We start from the raw sequence: 21,497 nt of genomic DNA on the forward strand, positions 1-21,497 counted from the left end.
CTGATTAGATACCCCCGGGCAATGTATGACTGTCAAATGGCCAAATGGCCAAATGGTTCCGAAGAGACTGACCTTAGACCTTTTAGCTTAGAGGGGGAAACAGCCAGTCATGGCATCTGTTAGGTTCAGACTCGTGTTCTTACACTGGCAACCCCCAAATCTGCATTGTTAGTGGGAAACCTCAGAAATGTAACGATAGTACTCATGCGAGAGACAGTATACATTCCTGTAAGCCCAGTAAACTCCTTAATTTGTTGGTTTCCATCAACTTCATTTTACCTATTTTATTTCTTTTTAAATTTTTGTTTATAGGTTTCATACTCCTCGTGACCAAAGGCTCATGTCAAGTGATTGAAATTGTTATTTCCAGAAATTCCAGTAAGTTGGCTTAACTAACATCTACCTGTTCTGATTTTTGAGCTCTGTGGATCTATCTGTGCCCATCCCTGGAATTCATAAATACTGTGCCTAAAGCTGGCCTTTCAGATAAGGGAGACATAGAGAGGCTCCCCTCCTTTCCATCGCTGTCTCCTGTGCCCAGTGGCCTCGGTCTGTGCTGCTGTCATTTGCATTTCAGTCTGTTTTAGTTCTTCAGTCCAAGCATGCATGTGATTAGTCTCTTCTGGAGCTTTGCCAGGCAACTCAGTTTCTGGCCTCCAGTGTCTAACCCCTAAGGCAGCAAACTCAATCTATTTAGAGAGCTGTTAATTAAGTGAATTATGTTTGGTCAGGTATTTATGAGCAAAGAAAATCAGAATGGAAATGATAAGTGTGCCCTTACAAAAAGACTGAGTAAGCTATATGTAAATTAAAAAGAAAAAAAGCAACCCAACCAAAAGAATCTTTCTAAAAGGGTTTTGCCTCTAGTCTAGTTTAGTTTTTCTCCTTAACCATTTGAGAGAATACACTTGCTCTTTAGTGACATCATTCTCATCCCAAAGGGCTTGCGAACTTGGGCAAAATGCAAAGGAGAACTGAGGGGAATGTAAATACTGTTATGTTCTCTCCACCGAATTGTTCAGGGAAATGCTGTTTACTTAGAAATAGAGTTCTAGGAAGTATGTCTGCCATCTGTAGTCCAGATGATAATGATTATGGTGATGAATTAAACATTTAGAAATAAACCCTAGCAGTTGTTACTGTTTTGAAGGATAAGGCAACTGAAATATTGTTTCATTACTCATAATGCACAAAATAGCTAGAATTTGTTTGTGTGTCATGTATCCATAACTTAGAAAATATATTTTAAAAGACTGATTGTGGATTTTTGAGTGTGTCTTGGCACAATCTCTGAGTAGGTGCATCTATAATGAATGTTGTAGGCCATGGGGACAATGCCAAAAGCTCGAGAGCATTGTTCTCATCATCACTACTCCTCTTTAATGAGGAATCGTGCTCTAAGATTGATTGTTTTATATATTGCCGCACAAAAGCATGATTCTACACCTATCAATCAGTTCATCATGAATACCCCCATTCCTGCAGCTATGAAGACACTTAAAACGCTATTCATGGAGTGCCTGGGTGGCTCAGTCGGTTAAGCGTCCGGCTTTGGCTCAGGTCATGATCTCATGGTTTGTGGGTTCGAGCCCCACGTTGGGCCCTGTGCTGAAAGCTCAGAGCCTGGAGCCTGTCTTCATATTCTGTGTCTCCCTCTGTCTCTGACCCTCCCATACTCGCTGTCTCGATCTCTCTCTCTCTCTCTCAAAAATAAAGAAAAAAACATAAAAAAATAAAAAAATTTTAAAAAAGCTGTTCATGATTTTTTACTAAGATGCAAAGAAAACTAAATGAGTGTGAATCCTGAGCACTACTCATCAAGAACAGGCAGCCTAAAATGGACATAGAAAAGGACAATGAAAATATTCAATATATTCATAAGATGTTCACAAAATCAAGGCCCATAGAAGTTTTTCTTTTGATGTGATTTTTAAAAAGTACATTTGATTTGGTTGGTGAAGCAACAGAAGTAAGTAATGGTGGTGGAATCCTCACCTTTCCTCCAAAAGTCAGGACATAATCTTGGTATGAAGTGGGATGTTAAAGGTTGTTTGTACAATCTAGAAGGTTGAAAATGAGATACACAGTCCAGAAAATACAGTGGATAGAAAATGAGTGGCTGAAATCAAGCAGAACGCATGGGAGGTGGTGAGGCATAGAAATGCCGTGTGGTGCCAAATACAAAAATATAAAGCTGAAGCAGGCTATTTACCTACAAATTAAGATATTTAGTAAAAGATTCCAGTTTCTTTAAATTTTTAATGTTTGTTTATTTTTTAAAGAGAGTGAGAGTAAGCAGAAGAGGGGCAGAGAGAAAGGCAGACACAGGATCCCAAGCCGGCTGCAGGCTCTAAGCTGTCAGCACAGAGCCTGATGCGGGGCTGGAACTCATGGACCATGAGATCATGATCTGAGCCCAAGTTGGATGTTTAACATACTGAGCCACCAGGCACCCCAAAGCTCTAGGTTTTGAAAAGTTAAAGAATGTTTCAATCTTCCTTCTAGTCTATCCTTTTTTACAAATTTTTGTACTTCTCTGCCACTAACCAAAGCAACTAGTTGTTTCAGTCGAACAACAGATAGTTTTGGTTGAAAATGCTAACAAGGAAGTAGATGAAGTGATCCTGAGTGGATTCAGGGCTGGATATGGAAGGTCTGGATACTGGAGGCCGGTTGAGAAGAGTCCTATCCAGTAGTTTCTGAAACCAGCTTCTACAGTATCATGAAAGTAAAGTATTAAATCGGGGTGCCTGAGTGGCTCAGTCGGTTAAGTGTCCTATTCTATTTTGGCTCAGGTCATGGTCTTGTGGGTTCCTGAGTTCGAGCCCTGTATGGGGCTCTGCGCTGACAGCTCAGAGCCTGGAGCCTGCTTCTGATTCTGTATGTGTGTGTCTCTCTCTTCCTGCCCCTCCCCTGCTTGCGCTCGGTCCCTCTCTCTCAAATATAAATAAACATTAAAAAATGTTTTAATTATATCAAACTTAAAATTAAATAGATTATGTTAAAAACAAAGATGATACACACTCAAACTGCTCTACTTCCTGATTATTTTACAATATATTATTATCTGTGCTTTTGAAGTACTTTTGTTACATTGTAACTATATCATGGAAACACTCCAGAAGATGTGCTCCTGGACATCTCTCCCTAATGCTGCACTCAGTGATAACACGCTGGCAACTTGAAATCTGTTACGCTGGAAAACATTTACCAGAACGTTCACCAGTCTTCACTATGGCATACCGTCTCCAAGAGTGGGCTTGCTCTTTATATCAGAGCTGATTTTAGAGGCAAAATAGAATCCCATTAGAAAGTAAATGCAAGAAATCAGGGGTCCTGGGTGGCTCAGTCGATTAAGCCTCCAACTTCGGCTCAGATGAGCCCAGCAATGGGTTCTGTGCTGCTAGCTCAGAGCCTGGCACCTGCTTCAGATTCTGTCTCCCTCCCCCCTCCCGCACTCAATTTCTGTTTCTCAAAAATAAATCAACATTAAAAAAATTTTTTTTAAAGAAAGTAGATGCAAGAAATCTATAAATGTGGAAAAGAAGTACCCATGCCAACATTCCTCTGATCTTGCTGTCTGTAACTTTTGACCATTCAGCCGCTCATTGAATGGCATTCATTGTGTACCTTCTGTTACCACACTAGGCTTTCTGGATATAACGAAGTAGAAGAGATGGTACCCTCCCTCGGGGAGCCCGTGGCCTCATATACCACCAGAGGAGTATACAGACCAATCTAAATCTTTTTAAATTTAAATTTAATTTTTATTTAAATTATTTAACTTTATTTAAATTAATTTTATGTTTTGTTTTTATTTATTTAAAATACTAATATTTTATTTTATTTTTAATTTGAGAGAGAAAGCAACCAGGGAAAAGAGAGAGAGGGGGAGAGAGAATCTCAAGCAGACTCCACGCTCAGTGCAGAGCCTGACACGGGCCTCTATCCCACAACCTCAGGATCATGACCTGGGCTGAAATCAAGAGCTGGATGACCAATCGACTGAGCCACGCTGGTGCCCCATGGAAGGGAATAAGGACGGAAGGAGGGACCAGACAAAAAACCGTATCAGGTGATAACTACCTGGCATCAGGGTTAGTTCCTACCTGAAAGAGGGCTATTTCTAGGACAGTTAAAAATAAACTACAAAGGTAAAAAGAGAAAGAAGGTCAGAGTGTAGGAAAGGGATGAGAAGCCACTCAGTTGCTGATAGGATTTTCAGTTGTCCCTGAGATCGGGCCTGGAGCTCTAAAATAGTGATGAAATTCTCATCCAATTCCTGAACAAATACTTCTAATATCAAGGAACTGAGAAGTAAATTGAAATGACATTATTAGAAATAAGAGTCTATGTATAATAATTTTCAGTCTCTTTGCCTGAAAGAAGAGATTTCATCATCTGTATTCATTGCTTTTGAAACTGCTAAACTGCATCCTATATTTCTTCATGTTAAATTGAAGCTTGCAGTTATCAAAATGCTGACAAGTTGAGTTATTGGTTATTTTCAGGGCCCATGCAAAGACTTTTCCATTAATAACATTCACTGTGTACATCGAAAGAAGAGAATTATTTAGAACTACCAAATGTGTTATTACAACTTATCCTGTATGCCCTAAAAGAAGTCATTTTTGACTTATAAGGGGTAAAAATATATTTGCAGGGGGGTGACAAATGACAAAATACCTCTATTCTGAAGGAGAGGAAAATGTAGCAATGCAATTCTACAATAATTCAGCTAAAATCTCTCTCTCTTTTTTGTGTTTCAGCAAAGTTTACGATGCTCATCTCACAAAAAAATAAGAGGTGAAACCAAAAATGGAGAACTTAGATGATGAAATATGTTTTAAATGCTGATTTATCATGTAGACTTAAAAATCCCTGTCCAAAAAAAAAAAAAAAAAAAAACATCGGCCATCTATTTTCTTTATTTCATACTAAAAATGTCTCAAACTACCAGCTTAAGGATATAAGACGGTGTCATGTGCCTTTAAGGGATAAAAAAAATGTGTTTTAAAAAGATCTAATTTAAACTATAAAGGGAGTGGCTCAGGGGTAAATACGGGGTAACTACTATAGGACACGGGAAGCCTTGTTTGGTAAATAAGGACTTCAAGCTCCCTTTTTAGGATGTGGTTCTCTACACAAGTAGTTTTCAAACTCTCTTATATATCAACCCCTGAACTATGAGAGGTTCGACGTGCACCATTTTGAACACATCCCTTTAGATGTGATGCTTCACAGATATATATTTCACATCCCACAACACAGAAACAGACACGTGTGATCCAAGCATGGGGATGTGATGACAACTTGAGTTTCACTTCTCCACAGAGTTGATTTATATCACATAGTTGCTGCTCTCAAGTACTGTGCTAGACAGTGTAATAGACACAGAAAATATACTTAATTCCTGTCCTCAGGAAGGTATCTTTTAGGAAACGGAGAGAGGCATAAAGAAGGCAAATCACAGTATAATAAGGTAAATAATTTTGTCATAAAGGCGTGAAGGGCAGTGCTGCAGAATTTCCCAGAATGGAGGAATTCAGTTTGCCTAGACTCAGGGAAGGCTTCACAGAGAAATTAACACTTAAAGTAACAGGATTTTGCCAGACAAGTGGAGGGTCTGAAGTTAATACATTCCAATTAATTCTAAAGAATAAACATGATAGAAATATGATCAAAAGGTTTCCTGAATACCAGTTCAGAGACCACATGAGACCTTTCTGAACTGTGAGCCACTTTCTGAGGTCTTGCGCTGTTTGTTGTTACGGCAGAGCCCTTTTGTTCTTTCTAATAAGATTGTTTGATTGTCTTGTTGGGGCCATGGGGTCAGATCATGGTACATAAAGGTGAGGATACAGTTTCCTTGAAAGGAGTGTTGTACCCAGATTTTAATATCGCCCCCTAAAACCAGAGATTAACCTGGGAGACCGAATCACGCATGCAAAAGCAAAGGGCTTTATTACGAATTTAGGGCCGGCCAGCCTAAACTTGGGCTCACAGACTTCAACAACACACTAGATCCACGTGGAGTGAGCCCCGAACAAAGGCAGGGTAGGGCTTTTATGAGTTTGGGGAGTTACAGGAAATCCAGTGATCCAATCATTATTATACAATATTATTGACAGCAGGTTTAACCATTCACATTGCCTAGAGTATTTGTTACTTTTGGCGGGACCCAATCACAACATTTTGAGTATTGACCAATCACAGAGTGGGCCCAGGACCCTCAGGTAGGGCCTGACTAGTCTTAGCCTCCATCTTTAGGCCTGCCCTTAGAATGTTACAAGGGTGGTCCCTTTTGCCTTGGACAATGTGTGCCCTTCTATTGTTTCATGGAGTCAGTTTCAGACCTGCATCCTTACAGGAGCAGATGTTCTCAGAATGATCAGACCTGAGATAAATAAAAATTTTGTAAGCAAGTTGGGAGAGGGAAAAATGTTCCTTCCCACTGCAGTCTTTGGTCTAAGGCAGGGAGATTCTGGGGGCATTTCTGAGGCGGTGGTGAGTGTAACAGGCATAGAAGCCTCCATCTTGTAAGGAGAGATGGGGAGAGCCAGGAAATCCTACTAACAGGTTTGTGGCCTGGTCAGCAATGTAAGTGTTCTCGGTGTTGTGTTTCCCTTCCATTTTTCCCAAACCCTCAATAAGCCTTGCTTCAAGGCACAGCTTGGTTTCAGCTATGCTGTGGGCAATAACAAAAGGATGTGTCTTGTTTCCAACACGCCAATAAAGGAGGGAGCGATGCCCTTATCTCCAGAGGTTGCAGGCAAAGAAGGACTGGCCGGGCTGAAGGCCAGAGAACAGGGATTAAGATGAAGATAACACATGCAGTGAGGTAATTCATTTGGTATCATTCTTTCCTGTCTGAAGCACAAGTAAAACTAAGGTGCTAATTACCAAAAATAGCCTCTGTCACTGGCCTACCTTCCTGATCTTAGTGAATTGCGACTTGCAATTTCATGGCGCAAATGGGAGTTTTCCACGAGGGTTACTCAGGAGGAAACATGTCATTCTGTCTTCCTTGTTATCAGCTCCTGTGCTGCTGTATTTAAGCTGCAGTAACAAACAGCTCAAGAATCTCAATGGCTTAAAATAAGAAAGATCTGCTCTTTGTCTATCTAGGTGCTTCCTGCAGGTCAGCTGTAACCTCTGCTCAAAGTCTCGCGCTTTCCAGGACTCGGGCTGAGGGGGCAGCCACCTTCTGAAACGTGGGCATTCGCTGTGGCAGAGGGAAAGGGAGCACAGAAAAGTGGGCGCTGGCATTGAAGCCCACCCGGAAGTGATGTGTGTTACTTCTGCTTACCCAGCGCAAGTCCCACACCCAGGGAAAGGCAGGAGAGTTAGAATGTGTAGAGCCTGATGGTTCCCACACCCCCCACACCTTTCTCAGGAAATGCCTCGACCACCTTGCTGAACAGTGTGTTGTTTTAATTCAGCAAACAATAATCAAACTTTAAATGAACTGAATAGGCTGTTATCTTTGCTGACAAGAGACATTGTGTAAGGAGGGCTTGGTCCTACGTGGAGAAGATGAAAAAAAAAAAAGGAGATAGAGAGACAAAAGTAGGTGGAGAGTAGATGAGTGAAGTATAAGGAGAGAAATAAGAGAAATGAAGGAGAGATGGAGCCTCCAGACAGCGAGCATCTTCCATTCTTGCCCTAAATGGCTTTGCTACAACTTTCTGTTGCTCCAAGTCTCCACCGCGGTTCACTTTTTGAGGTCCTAACTAGTTAACCTAACAGAGAAAAACCCCTAAGAAAAAGGAAGCAGCAGGAGGGCCTGGGCAAATCAAAGACACATGCATCTGGGCTACCAAAGGATGAACTGAAAGGGTGAAGGCCAGGGCGGGAAAAGGAGCTGAACAGAAATGGTGGCCACCCCTGTAGAGTCTACTTAAGCCAGGGAAGAGATGCCGCACAAGGTGAAATGATACAGTTTGTTATTGCGGCCCTTGAAATACCAGATTTTTCCCTCGCTGCATTCTGCCTGATAATGCTTGCAGATAGCATATATGACCCCGGGGAATTGGTTATCTCAGAAGAAATACACTGGGCCTTTGTGTCGGGACTTGAGGGCTGGCCTGCACTGACATAGGGCCTGGCTGGTCAGACTCACGAGTCCAGCCTTCTCCTGCCCATATTTAAACACACACCGTCTTCCCAATTGCCCACAGCCGCGGTTTTGGAGAAATTGAGCCTACTTGGGTAACAATGATATGACTTCATTCTAGAGAAAACCTTGTTCTGACCCATGAGAATTGTTTGTTTTTTTTTTTAAGTTTAAAATTTTTGCAGTTCCACAAACCTGGTGCTAAAAATATCATTTCAGTGTAACCAAAGCTGTTTTCAATAGCGCTTTGCTACTAGACTATCAGACCATCAGGCATCTCGATTAAATGTCAGACTGTCTTTTCACATAAAAACCATGAAATCGTTTAATTGAAATCCACTGTGAGAAAGCTTCTGCATCCTAAAAGAGAGGATGTGTAATGCCTGGGAGAAGCAAGCCACTTGCCAATGTGCTATTAGACCTTGAAATGGCAGTGGTTTTTGTTCACATTATAGCCTCTATTTATCATTTTTTCATGACTTGATTGTGGAACTTTTTTTTTTTAATTTGCATGAAGTAGAAATAGATTTCTACAGAGAATCCGCTCACCGTTTGTTACTGAGCAAGAAACATTTGAGTACTGCAAATGGCTTAAATTTCCCGTCAGTGTTCATAGCTCCTTTCTCTGAAATTAATACTTCCCTTTTCTTCCTCCATCGACATTCCTCAGAAGCTGTCATATGTTACACAGGTAACTGCAAACCCAATCAGTGCCTCCATGAAAAAAAAAATTCTGTGTGTGGATGTTTATTCATATACAAAGAACGAATTGGTGATTGCCAGAAATGGAGGGTAGGGAGGTGAAATGAGTAAAGGGTGTCAAAGGCACACATTTCTAGTTATAAAATAAGTAAGTCCTAGAGTGCCTGGGTGGCTCATTCGGTTAAGCATCTGACTCTTGATGTCGACTCAGGTCATGATCCCAGGGTGGCAGGGTCAAGCCCCATGTTGGGCTCTGCACTGAGCATGGAGCCTGCTTAAGTTTCTCTGTCTGTCTGTGTCTCCCTCTCCCTGTGCCCCTCTCCCCAACTTGTGTGCTCTCTCTCTAAAATAAATAAATAAATCATAAGGATGTAATATACAGCATGGTGACTATAGTTAATAAATACTGTATTGCATATTTGAAAGTCACTAAGAGGATAGATCTTAAAAGTTCTTATCACAAGAAATTTTTTTTCCTAACTGTGTATAGTGACAGAACTATTGGGGTGATCATTTCACATTAAGAATATCATATCATTACAACGCACATCTGAAACTAATATAATGTTATATGTCAATTATACCTCAATTTATAAAAGGCCTGAGCCCAGTGGGTACCCAGGTTGGCAAGCCCCGCTGTCTGAGAGGCAAAGGGCATTTGTTCCTCTCGGAAGATGTCTATCCCAGGCTGCTGTCTTGGTGAGCAGGGAATGGGCTCCATTTCAAACCCCACGTGCCCTCAGGGTAGGCACCTTTGTAAAGCACACAAACTGCGCAGCTGCACATGTCCACTCTTACAGGCTCCTGCATGATATGACTGGTCCATGTGTGGCTTCTTAGATAAGCCAGGCCAATCAGGGCCCTTCAGTGGAATTTTCCCAACTAGACCGAAGAGAGTCAGACTCTATTGGTGACAGACGAAAGATGAATTTCATGAGCTATCAGTGACTGAGATTTCTACCGTTTGAAAAAAAGCTATTGCTAGTGAGAAAGAATGATGCCAACGTGCACAAAGAAATAAGAGAAAGAGAGGGCAAGCATTCAGCCAGCCCTGAAGTTCTTGTTTCCAGAAGTGCCCACGACCAGCAGCATCCCGTCCTTATGGTGGGTAGTTTGGTTGTTCAGCCCTCCTTTGGATTCCATGAGTCAATAGACAACTTTTTTGCTTAACTTCTTGGAGCTGGGTTTGCATCATGGCAACTTAAGGGTCATGAAAAAATGCAACAGCACTGCAATGAGTAGCCAGATATCACGGCAGCCAATGCTTCCTAAGGCGGCTCCACCTTGCAGAGATCAGTCCCTGACCAGCCACGGAGGAGGTAACTGCAACCTGGACACAGAGAGGTAAGTGCTCGCTAAATGATTAAGAAGTGATCTGGATGACCTTATTTAAGTCTTCAGACCTCTGTTTCCACATCTGCAAAATGGGAATTTTAATGGTCTCTATTTCATAGATTTGTTGAAAAGCTTAACAGTAACAACACATGGAAGTATTTGGGATAGTACCTGGCACGTGATAAATGTTAGATATGATTTTTATTCTTTCATTATTTCCAGTGTCAGGATGGTGCTTGACTTAGGATAGGCACTTGTAAGAGTTGCAATGGATAGAAAACCTCATTTTAATCCTAGCTCCATAGCTAATATTAAATAATATTTTTTGCAGGTTAATTGAAAGATAACATGAAAGAGTGTGTATAAACAAATTTTATAAACTAAACTCTACCCAACTATAAAAAGTGAACTATTAGAGAAATGAATCTGTTTGCTTCTTTTCAAAGAAATGTTCTAAAAATAGAAACTTTTTCCTCTATTGGAATTAATGAAACTATTTTTAAATGTTTGTTTATTTATTTATTTTGAGAGAGAGAGAGGGAGCCAGGAGGGAAGGGGCAGAGAGAGAGGGAGAGAGAGAATCCCAAGCAGGCTCCATGCCCACTGCCAGAACCCAAAGCAGAGCCCAACACGGAGCTTGATCTCAGAACTGTGAGATCATGACCTGACTTGAAATCAAGAGTCAGACACTTAGCTGAATGAGCCACCCAGGTGCCCCTCAATAAAACTATTTTAATTTTCATTTGAAAACATTGGTGTCCTTTAAACATCTGTACTTTTCTTGAATTTGCCCACATGCAAATATCTTGCTTTCCCTTCATGAGATGCTCTGAGAATTTTGAGGATACCCTAAGCTCAGTCTGAGAAAGTAGCAGTTTTAAAATTACAAATCAAATTTTGGCGTGATATTTAAAACGTTTGCCTGCATACAACAAAAGAAGCCTCAAATCAAACCATCTATTTTCTTTGCTTGCTAGTAATTGACAAGTGGAGATTTAAAAAATGAAAGTGAATACAATCATCTCTGGACTGTTTCAGTGAAAGAGTAGCCTGAACCCCCCCCCCAAAAAATCGATTGTTTTTCTAGCAAGTTTGCAGATATTATTGATGTTCAGCAGAATAAATTCAAGTTAAAGAGTAAAATTGTGAGACAACTTTCGAGAATAGACAAGTTGAACATAGTGCTACTATATCCCAATTCTTTTAATTTAGAACATCACCGTCTGTTTCCATCACACGCCCCTCTCCTCTTACCTGAACACTTGCAAGGAAGGAACTGTAAGGGGGAAGGGATTGGAGAAAGCCCAGGGATCCGACGCAGCCACTTTCAGGCCTGGTCATAAATCTGCTCAGAGTAGCTCCTTGGAGATGTGGTCCCGAGGTTGTGCAGACACTGCTGACTGCCTTCCAGCAACACTTTCCTTTGCTTCTTCACTAACAAAATCTCAATTTTTCCCAGTTCTCGATATGCCTAGCCCTGGGGACTAGCTGGTGATTGGTCTCTACCAACTCCTTGCTCCTACACGTGGTGGAAATAACCCAGTTCTGGCCAATGTGCTCTAAGGGGAGTCTGCTAGGGAGCCCTGAGACCGTCTCCCATCAGACGGTCTACATGGGAGAGGCCCATGAGGACACCCCTCTGTCTTTGAACACTTATGTGACGATATGACGCCTGCAGTTGCTGCAGACCTAAATTTAGGAAGGTGGGATGGGAAGACAGCTCATCAGAGACACTGACTCAGTGGTTTCACCATGTTGGGCAGCTGACCCCCTCCAGAAACTCCCATCTCTGGACTTCTTGTTACATGGGTAATTGCATGACTTTATTGGGTAAAATACTGTTAGGTGTTCTATACTTGTAAGGAAGATCACCCCGGTAAAAGGGTCTTCCACAAAAAATTTCATCCCTGGCTTTTCCTCCCTTCTGCCCCATAATAACCGGACAAATACTAAATAAGCTATGTGTTTAGAAGTGCGGAATGTCAGAATTGAAAGGCACTCTACATCTCCAATTAACATGATAAAGTAAGAAATTCAGAAGTAATACCTTTTGTTTAAAGAGTTGAGCCATGCTAGGGCAAAAGCCTTCCAGAAAGAAGAAACAGGCATAAATCACCTGAACTTTGGTGTGAGTCACTGTATCAGAATGATTTCCTGGGAGCAGATTTGTCTGTGGACAGAGAATATTAAGCACTAAGAAAGTATAAGGAGATTAACGTCAAGAAACAGAATCTGGAGGCTTCAAGATCAATGTCTTCCTTAATTTTTGTATGGCCAGGCCTTAAGTAAATTTCTCCACCAACGTCTTGTGAGACGGAGAATGCATTTTTCCAAGGTGCTTTCCAGAAACGTACAATGAGACGTTCCTCCAGAAGTCACGAGGCTTAGGTCTTACTGCACCTGTGGCTCCTAGACCCTGCTCTGATCATTCACAACGCGGAGGTTATTAAGTTTATATAACTCTTTGAAAGAGGTTAAAAAAAAACTGAAGAGCTAAAATAAATACTATTAGGAGCATCAGAGACCAGTTTCCAACGTTGCAAACATTTTCTTAACTTGTGCAGTCCAATTCCTCCATAGCCCTGTAGTCATTTGAGTTGTTGGCTTATAAAATTTTCCGTGAAAGTTTGGCAATTCTTTCTTCTATGTTTTGCCTTGAACTTTTATCAAAACAAAGATTATTTTGATCAGAGAGAATATTCTTTTAAGTTAGTTATACAAACAATACATGTTTGGGGCGCCTGGGTGGCTCAGTCGGTTGAGCGTCTGTCTGACTTCAGCTCAGGTCATGATCTTACAGTCCGTGGGTTAGAGTCCCGCATCGGGCTCTGTGCTGACAGCTCAGAGCCTGAACCCTGCTTCAAATTCTGCATCTCCCTCTCTCTGCCTCTCCCCAATCACTCTTGGTCTTTGTCTCTCAAAATAAAATAAGGACAAAAAAACAAAAAACAAAAAAAAAATACATGTTTACATGCATGCCTGTCCTCTACAGTGCACATCCCTACCTGTTTAACAAAGTAGGCAGATCATAGTAGGTGCTCAGTAAATATGTGTGGCATATGCATGAAGAAATGCAGAAAACTTACAAATGCATAAAAACAGAATTTTAGAAAAACTCTTCATTCTATACACTTACCTGTAGACAGTCAAATCTTGTTCCACAAACATGTTTTTTTTTATGTTTTTATTTATCTTTGAAGAGAGCGAGCATGAGTAGGGGAGGGGCAGAGAGAGGGCGGGGACAGAGGATCGGAAGCAGGCTTGGTGTGACAGCAGCATGAGCCTGACGTGGAGCTTGAACTCACAAACTATGAGATCATGACCTGAGCTGAAGTTGGTCACTCAATTGACTGAGCCACCCAGGCACCCCCACAAGAAAAAGAAATTGTCTTATTTCTTTTTCAATAAAGGGGAATCCTATTATAGTTGTTGTTTTCTGAAAATGCTGGGCTTTTTGGAAAATTTCAACTGTACTCTACTATTATAAGGAAAGGAAGGAATGTAAACTGTTCCCACAAGTTTACACATGTGATGGAGACAAATCTAAGTTTTCTAAACTCCCACTATAAGTTTTCCTACTCTGCTAGGTATGTCAGTCTATGACATTTGGTAGAGCTTTATAGTTCAACTAGAAGAATTTCAAAAGCTGATGTAACCAGAGTAAGTAAATAACAAATGTTCTCCTTCATTTGCTATTACATGGGATAAATGGAAGTCACAGCATATTTTCTTTGCTCACTTGAAGAGTGATTTATGCACTGATGTTACCAACCTTGTTTCAGGGGCTGTGGCATTGTACATGCAGCTCTGGAAGTAAATGAGGAGTCTGTCATTGAAACTCCCCAGAACTGTCCTCATCAGCAACGTGAGTTAGTGAATATGGTGCTGCTGTACCAGTGCCAGGTCGGGCACACGCCACTCCAGCACCTCGCCTCCTGCAGGCCCTCCGCGCCGTCAGGGCTGGGAGTTTGACCCAGAAACACTAGGAGGAGATGATTTAGAATTTAATTTTAAGTTCCTCTGGACAGACCATAATAAAATTGTATTGCAGCCGTCAACAGGGAACCACAAAGGGATACAACAGGACTTGAGTTCCAATTGTGGTGAGTTCCTCATCGCGGATGCCCACATCACTTGCACACAGGGATGTCCTTGTCCTTGGCAAAACTGTCCCGGGAAAAACAGGGAAATAAGGATCCTTTGTCTTAAGTTCCAGTTTTCCCACTTAGCATTCATTCAACAAATATGTATCAAGCACCTATTTGATACTAAGTATCCTATCAGGTGTGGGACCCTCCGGACAACAAAGCAGAGGCCCTGCCCTCAGGGGTCTCTGGTTACTGGGCAGGTACATGCACAAATCAGTAAGAGATACATAATATGATACTGAGTAACCATCAATGCTACAGTGAAAAACAAAGGAGGGTGAAGGGATGACAGTGATATTTCAGACAGGATTCTCAAGGGGAGAGGGGACTCTGAGCGTGAAAGCAGATAAACTGAGGAAGCAGCCTTGGGCTGCCTAGAAGAAGGATTCCAGGCTAAAGAAACAGCAAGAACAAAGGACCTGAGGAAGGTCCTCCACTGGCATATGAAAACCAGCAAGGAAGCAGAGTGACAAGCAGAGAGAACCAGGGGTCAGATCTGTGAATTTGGTCAGAGAGCCAGCCAGGGACACAATCATGCAGGGCTCGGGGGTCCCAGGGAAGACTCTGGGTTGGTTCCAAATGCCAGTGATGTGACTGGAGGGTAATTACAAGACAGTGATGCAATCCAGTTTGCCTTTTAAAAGAATGCTCTGGCTGTAGTTTAGAGACTAGATGGCGGGGGGGGGGGGGGGGGGGAAGGGGGAGGTTAAAACTGGACATAGGAAAACCAGTTATGGGATTATTACAGAAAGTGTCCAGAGACAGGATTTCTGGCTGGGTTAGATATGAAGTTGAAGTGGAAATGAAAGAGAAAAATGAAGAATAACTGGTTAAAAACCTCACCAGCTAAGCAGTACTATTAGTAAAGAAAATAGACAGGAGGCCAATTTTAGACATAAGTGTGAAACTGTAGGAAAACCTCTCTTGGTGGGGATGTGTATTGTAGATGTGCACTTTGGACCCTGCTGTTACCAAAAAAAGACATTAGGAGTGGAAAGGCCTGGTTAAGATGATCTCAGTATGCCCTTAGGAGGCCTTACAGCGTGGGGTCCTCATAGATTTGCGGAGCTGCCGCCCCGACTGCTGTCAAAGATGGCAGAGAGGTGGGGGACACGTGTACCCAGCACCGAGCCACAGCACAGCACCCAGAAAAGGAGATTGTGGTGAAGGAAGACAAAGTGACTGTCAGGCATTCTAACAACCCAGCACGTCAAGATCAGCTCCGAAGTCTGGGAGACCAGAAAGGATGGCAAACCAGAGAACCTTGCACACTGGATTCTCTTGTTCATACTGAACAATGTGTGCTTTTCTCATCCTGCTGTGGATGTCCCACTGCAGCCACTGAAGCCATTGCTGTGGTTAGAAGCCCTGAGAAGATGTTCTCAGACACCCAGTGTGGACCGTTAACTTCGGCAAGGATGGACGGGAGGGACCCCTAGAGATAGGTCCTCAGGGACCTGCTCAAGTTAAAATGAGGCAAAGTAGGAGGAACAAAGGAACCATGAACTGAAGATGAAGAATGTGTGGACGTTGATAAAGAGAGATTAGCTACCAGTTTGGAGGAGCCAAAAGGAGAGATTGTACAAGCTGAACAGATCAGTCTTTGTCTGAAGCTGTGTCAGTGGGAGAAAGTTAAGGCGAAGAAAAGATTTGCAGTTAAGACTGATGTAGATGATGATGGACCTGCCTTGAAACAGGGGCTTTGGGGGGACGTTGAGGTAACCAGGACCCAAGATATATCATCAGCAGAACTGGGAGAAATACAGTAAACTGTTTCTGAGAATATTTTTGCAATTCTTCAATCTGTAAAGGCCAGGGAAGAATGGAGTGTAGCTGAATAGTGACTGGCCCCAAATGCAGTACCTGCAGATCCCGTGCTGTGCCCCAAACTGCCTGTGTTGAGTCCCCACTGCCTATAACAGATGTGACCGGGAGATGTTCAAAGCAAAAGAAGAAATGGAAGTCTTCCAAGCTGATGTTACGGTGGCTACCAGGGGAAGCCACTGAAATCTGTAGCAGGATGATGCGTCCTGAACACAGCCAGTTCTGAGACCAGTTTCTCAGACCAGGCTTCCGCCAAACCACACAGAAGCACTGTCAGTGTCCATGGTCAGACATTAAGCAGCTACCCCCTCTTTAATAACCATGCTTCATGCAAAAGACCTTCTACAGTCTCTGAAATTTGTCATATCAGACCAAAAGCAAAAAAAAAAAATTAAAAAAAAGGCTGCCAATGAGAAAATGAAACTATGATTCAGAGTAGAAAAGAGCAGATGCAGCCAGACGGCTGAGTTCCTTGTAGAGTAGTAGACTTAAGTGACCCCGTAAATGGCCAGCCCCTTAAGTCACGCCTCAAGAGTGGGGGGCACCAAGTTGTAGCAGTTGATGTACAGGGCCTGTCTGGCAGTTCAAAGATTGGCCATGGCTTTTGCCTGACAGATCACGAGTTGATATATTTGTTAAATTTAAAGACTTTTGTCTCAACTATGAAATTTTTCTAGATCTAAATGTTTAGCAATAGGATGAAACAGTATTAGAACTCAGTTATCACAGGGGCACCTGGGTGGCTCAGTCAGTTGAAGCATCTGACTTTGGCTCAGGTTATGAACTCACAGTTCGTGAGTTCAAGCTCCACGTCAGGCTCCGTGCAGACAGCTCAGAGCCTGGAGTTTACTTTGGCTTCTTTGTCTCCCTCTCTCTCTGACCCTCCCCAACTCATGCTCTCTCGCTCTCTCACTTTCTCACTCTCTCAAAAATAAATAAACATTAAAATTTTAAAAATATGTATGTGTATATATACACACTTATGTTCTGTGGTTTTTATCTTTCCCAGCAGTCTCCTCTCAACTCCTGCATTTCGTCTCTATTTCTTCATCTGCCCAGAAGGCCCTTCCCTCCTGCCCACTCCTGTGTTCAGGGACGACACATAGCAGAGCCCCCTGCCACACTTCCAACCATGTAATCGAAGAGCAGATTGAAAATAAGATATTATTTGTTATTTCTTATTGTAAGTTTTGTAATTACCATGATTGCTGTTTAGAACACGTTGGAATTATCAGTAGTCTGAAGCCTAACCTCTGAATGATCTGTGTCTAATCACAGAATGGAGTGGCGGTATCGTAAATGTCACCCCACTCTACTGCTCTGATATATGCCCTCATTAAAGTCGAGGAGAAGAAATTTAAATATCAGGGTTGAGCTCCTGAGCAATCATGCCATTTCTGTTGATCACCTAATGAAAATTTATGGCATTTAACAGCGAAGAGATACATTTACACGGGAATGCTAGCTTTCACAGCTGTGCTAACACGGCTTCCAGAAAAGGCTTCCATCACGCTTGCCCTTACAGTGTTTTAAGATTCTTCTAATCGCAGAAAGCACAGTAGGACAGGGCAGAGGTTGGGCACTTTAGTTCTGCAATTATATTACCAAGCGATATACGTAAAATTTTGATACTGGCGAGCATCATGAGAGCCTTGAAAGTTGACACGTGGAGGCCAGAGTAAAGGGACGATGAAATCTTTGAGACTGTGCTTGATCTACTTGGTAGACTATGCCTGTACTATTTCCTGGGGTCCCACAGATGTGATGTTTAATAGCAACTATAAAAAAAAATAGGGAGTATAAATATGAGAATAGCAACAGCCACACAGTGAGAAACCATTAACACCTTAAAAAGAAGCAGAGACGAGTATCACATATTTGAAGTGGGTGAGAATTATATCATCCCCAGAATCCAATTTGTAGTTGTGAGAGGAGATAAAAATTCCCAAGAAGCCATAGCAAGTGTTTCGGGAGCGGGGGTGATTGTGGACACTGCTCCGTGCAACTGTGGCCTTTCGGCAGTTTACAAAGTCGGACAGTACTTGCTATGAAAAATAGGAATGTTCACAGTGCTGACTTTATAGGAATGCTGGGGAGATTAAATGAGTAACTATTTAAAGTTCTTGGAATGGAATGTGGCACACAGTCATATGGTATGTTTGTGAGATGAAACAGGTAAATAAAATGTGTTTGGTTTTTTATTATGTCCACTATTAGAACCTAAGCTCAGTGAGGAAAGGCCTGACTTCACTCTCTCCTGTGTCACTGGTTTTCAGGACAGTGTTCTGCAGACAGTAGGCTCTCAGTAAAGACTTTGCTGAAGGTACAGCACCCTGAGCTTCCTCTGTGCAGCCTTCTTTGGTTTCTCTCTGGTATTTCACACCTTTCTTTTTTGAGTGACTTATTTGGTTGACTTGGCTTGTGTGCTTAATTCAACATTCATAGAACTATTTTATGCCAACAAATTCTCTGGGAATGTGATCCTGTTAATGCAATTGAAGGCCTATAGTTCCTCCTGTCCCAACTATATGGTCTAGAAGTAATACTCAGCATATATTTTAACTAAGAGATAATGAAATGTTGTTTAAATAAGCACTCGAGGCTGAGTCATGAGGCACAGAGACCAGTAGGGAACAGGCGCATGGTAGGTTTGGGCAGACAGGACCAAGAAACAACTCGACCATCATGCATACCTTGGGGGGAAGCCCACATTCCCAATCATGGAATGAAAGATGTGCAGCCAAGCTGGCAGCTTTATCCAAGGCTGGTGAACAGAGAGCCATAGAAGGCACTGCAAACAGAGGTAAAAGTCATGGTCATATGGAGGTCTTCTTCTAGCAACATGGAGGTGCAGGAGGAGCCTTCTGATCTGAATCAGGTCCTTAGACAGCAACTGAGCTACGGAGGCAGGACCCAACTCCAAGGCAGAGGAGCTTGGCCAAGAACTCCCACACTGTCCACCCCAGGCATGCGACCTGCATTTTAGAATGGACTCCAGGCCCCACAGGAAATGCGAGGACTGATCAGAGACCAGAGGACAAGCCTGGGCGGGGGGCGGTCATGACTCTGAATGCCCGTGGTCTTGGGATTTTTCTTAGGGCTCAGCTAGACTGTAATTTCCTCCTTTCCATTCTCTCTTTTCTCTTTCAGAAATTCTTATGATTTAAATTTATCTCCTGGGACACCTGGGTGGCTCAGCCCATTAAGCTTCTGACTTCAGCTCGGGTCATGATCTCACGGTTCGTGAGTTTCAGCCCTGCAACAGGCTCTGTGGGGACAGCTCGGTGCCTGGTTAGGATTCTGTGTCTCCCTCTCTCTCTGCCTCTCCCCTGCTTGCTTTCTCTCTGTCTCTCTCTCAAAAGTAAAATAAAACATTAAAAAAAATAAATTTATTTCCTAGCTTAATCCTCCGATTTTCTCATAGTTTCTGTTTTTCTTTGAGAACCCTTTAAGGTTTATTTTGTTTTATTTTTATTTTGTTTTACTTCCTGATCTATTTCCTTAAATTTATTTCCTGGAATTTCTTGACTTTTTCCATTTCAATTTTCCTGAATTTTAACTTCCAAGAGCCCCCAGATCTTGTTTCATGGCCATAATGTACTCTCTTATCTCTCCCTGAGGAAGTCAACTACAAGATGTTTGGGCATGTTTGCTTCTTCTCTTCTTGGTGCAGTTCCTAAATCCTTTGAATTCCTTTTATTTTTTACTTTTTTTTTTGTCTGTTTTCCATGTTAGTAATTTCTCTCAACATCTACCCATCTTTGGCTGTTCTCACTCATCGATGTAAGAGAAAAGCCCCGCAGAGCCGAGGGAAGCTGGGGGTGTTGTACCCAAGATTTCTTTATCGCCCCCAGAAACCAGAGACCGCCAGGGAGGCCGAAGCATGCATGCAAAAGCAAAGGGCTTTATTATGAATTTAGGCTTGCCGGGGCCTAAACTCGGGCTCACAGACTTTACCGGGGTGGTGGATCCATGCTGAGAGCGAGCGAGCCCCGAACAAAGGCGGGGCAGGACTTTTATGAGTTTGGGAAGCGGGAGTTACAGGAGATTGTGACATAGGTACAGAGACCCAATCATAATGGTACAACAGTATTGGCAGGAGCTCTAACCATACACACTGTTCAGAGTGTTCATTACTTTTGGCGGGACCCAATTACAACATTTAGGGTATCTTTGAAATTAACCAATTACAGAGCGAGTTCAGGATCTTGTTTGGTGACTATGGGGTTAACTTTAACACTAGGTAACAGGGGCTTATCTAAAGTTCCCATCTGCAGGCCTTACCCTTAGGAATGTGGGGTGAGGTAGCTGGGCTTTCCTGATTAGATACCCCAGGGCAATGTATGACTGCCAAATGGCCAAATGGCCAAATGGTTCCGAAGAGACTGACCTTAGACCTTTTAGCTTAGAGGCAGAAACAAAGCCAGTCATGGCGTCTGTTAGGTTCAGACTCGTGTTCTTACAGGGGCACCGGCAAGCCTTGTTTCCTGAGGAACTTTGTGACCATTTATAACCAGACGGGGCCATTCTGTTGAGTGACCACAAATACTGGTGTCCGTACATCTGTCTGCCCCAGTGTGTTTCCACAGAGAGCGGTCCTCTACACCCCTACCTGGAGAGGGCAAGCCTGATTTCCAGTGTTCTGGGAAGAAAGTGGAGCCCAGGGTTGAAGGCAGGAGCTCATCACTAGATATGCGGACTTTCACTGAATCCTCCTGTTTCCAGCCTCTGGCCTCACGCTACCTACCTCCCCCAACCTGTAGTTCTTGAATCAGTCCTTGCTTTGGGAACTTCAGAATGTTCGTCAAGTCCTCCCAGCCAATTCTAGAATTCACAGTGAATAACTTACTCGGCAGGATCATTTTTAATAGGTTGCAACAATCAGACCTTAAGAATTTTTTCCTATATATCCCCTCTTGCGGACAATGATGAAAAGGGCTGCAAAGTTATAAAGGAGTTGGTTGCAAAGCTGGGTCATGCAGCATGGTGTTTCTTTGCAGTGCAAGACAGAGTGTGAGGTGAGAAGGAGAGGCGGGTCAGGGGCTCCGTGTGACCTTTTGTCCTGAGCCGCCACGGACAAGCTGTTCAAGTAAATTACCTTCACCCATGAAACCAGGGTGGTTGAGGATGGGATCTTCAGTCCCTATCAGCTCAACACCACCCACTCCACTCCACAACAGTCCACTCATCTCCCTTTCATCCCTGTAGAAAGCTAGGATGAGTCATAGTCAGCCGTCATAAATCCCACTTCAGGACATTAAGGAGATAGGACATGAATTCACGAACCACCAGGAGCAGCCACATCTCCCCCCTGGTGCGGTCTGGGATCGCAAAGACTGTGCAGTGTTACCTGTGCTTCTGCAGTTATGTGC

This window comes from Suricata suricatta, chromosome 7 (genome assembly GCF_006229205.1).
Source record: "Suricata suricatta isolate VVHF042 chromosome 7, meerkat_22Aug2017_6uvM2_HiC, whole genome shotgun sequence".
NCBI lineage: Eukaryota > Metazoa > Chordata > Mammalia > Carnivora > Herpestidae > Suricata > Suricata suricatta.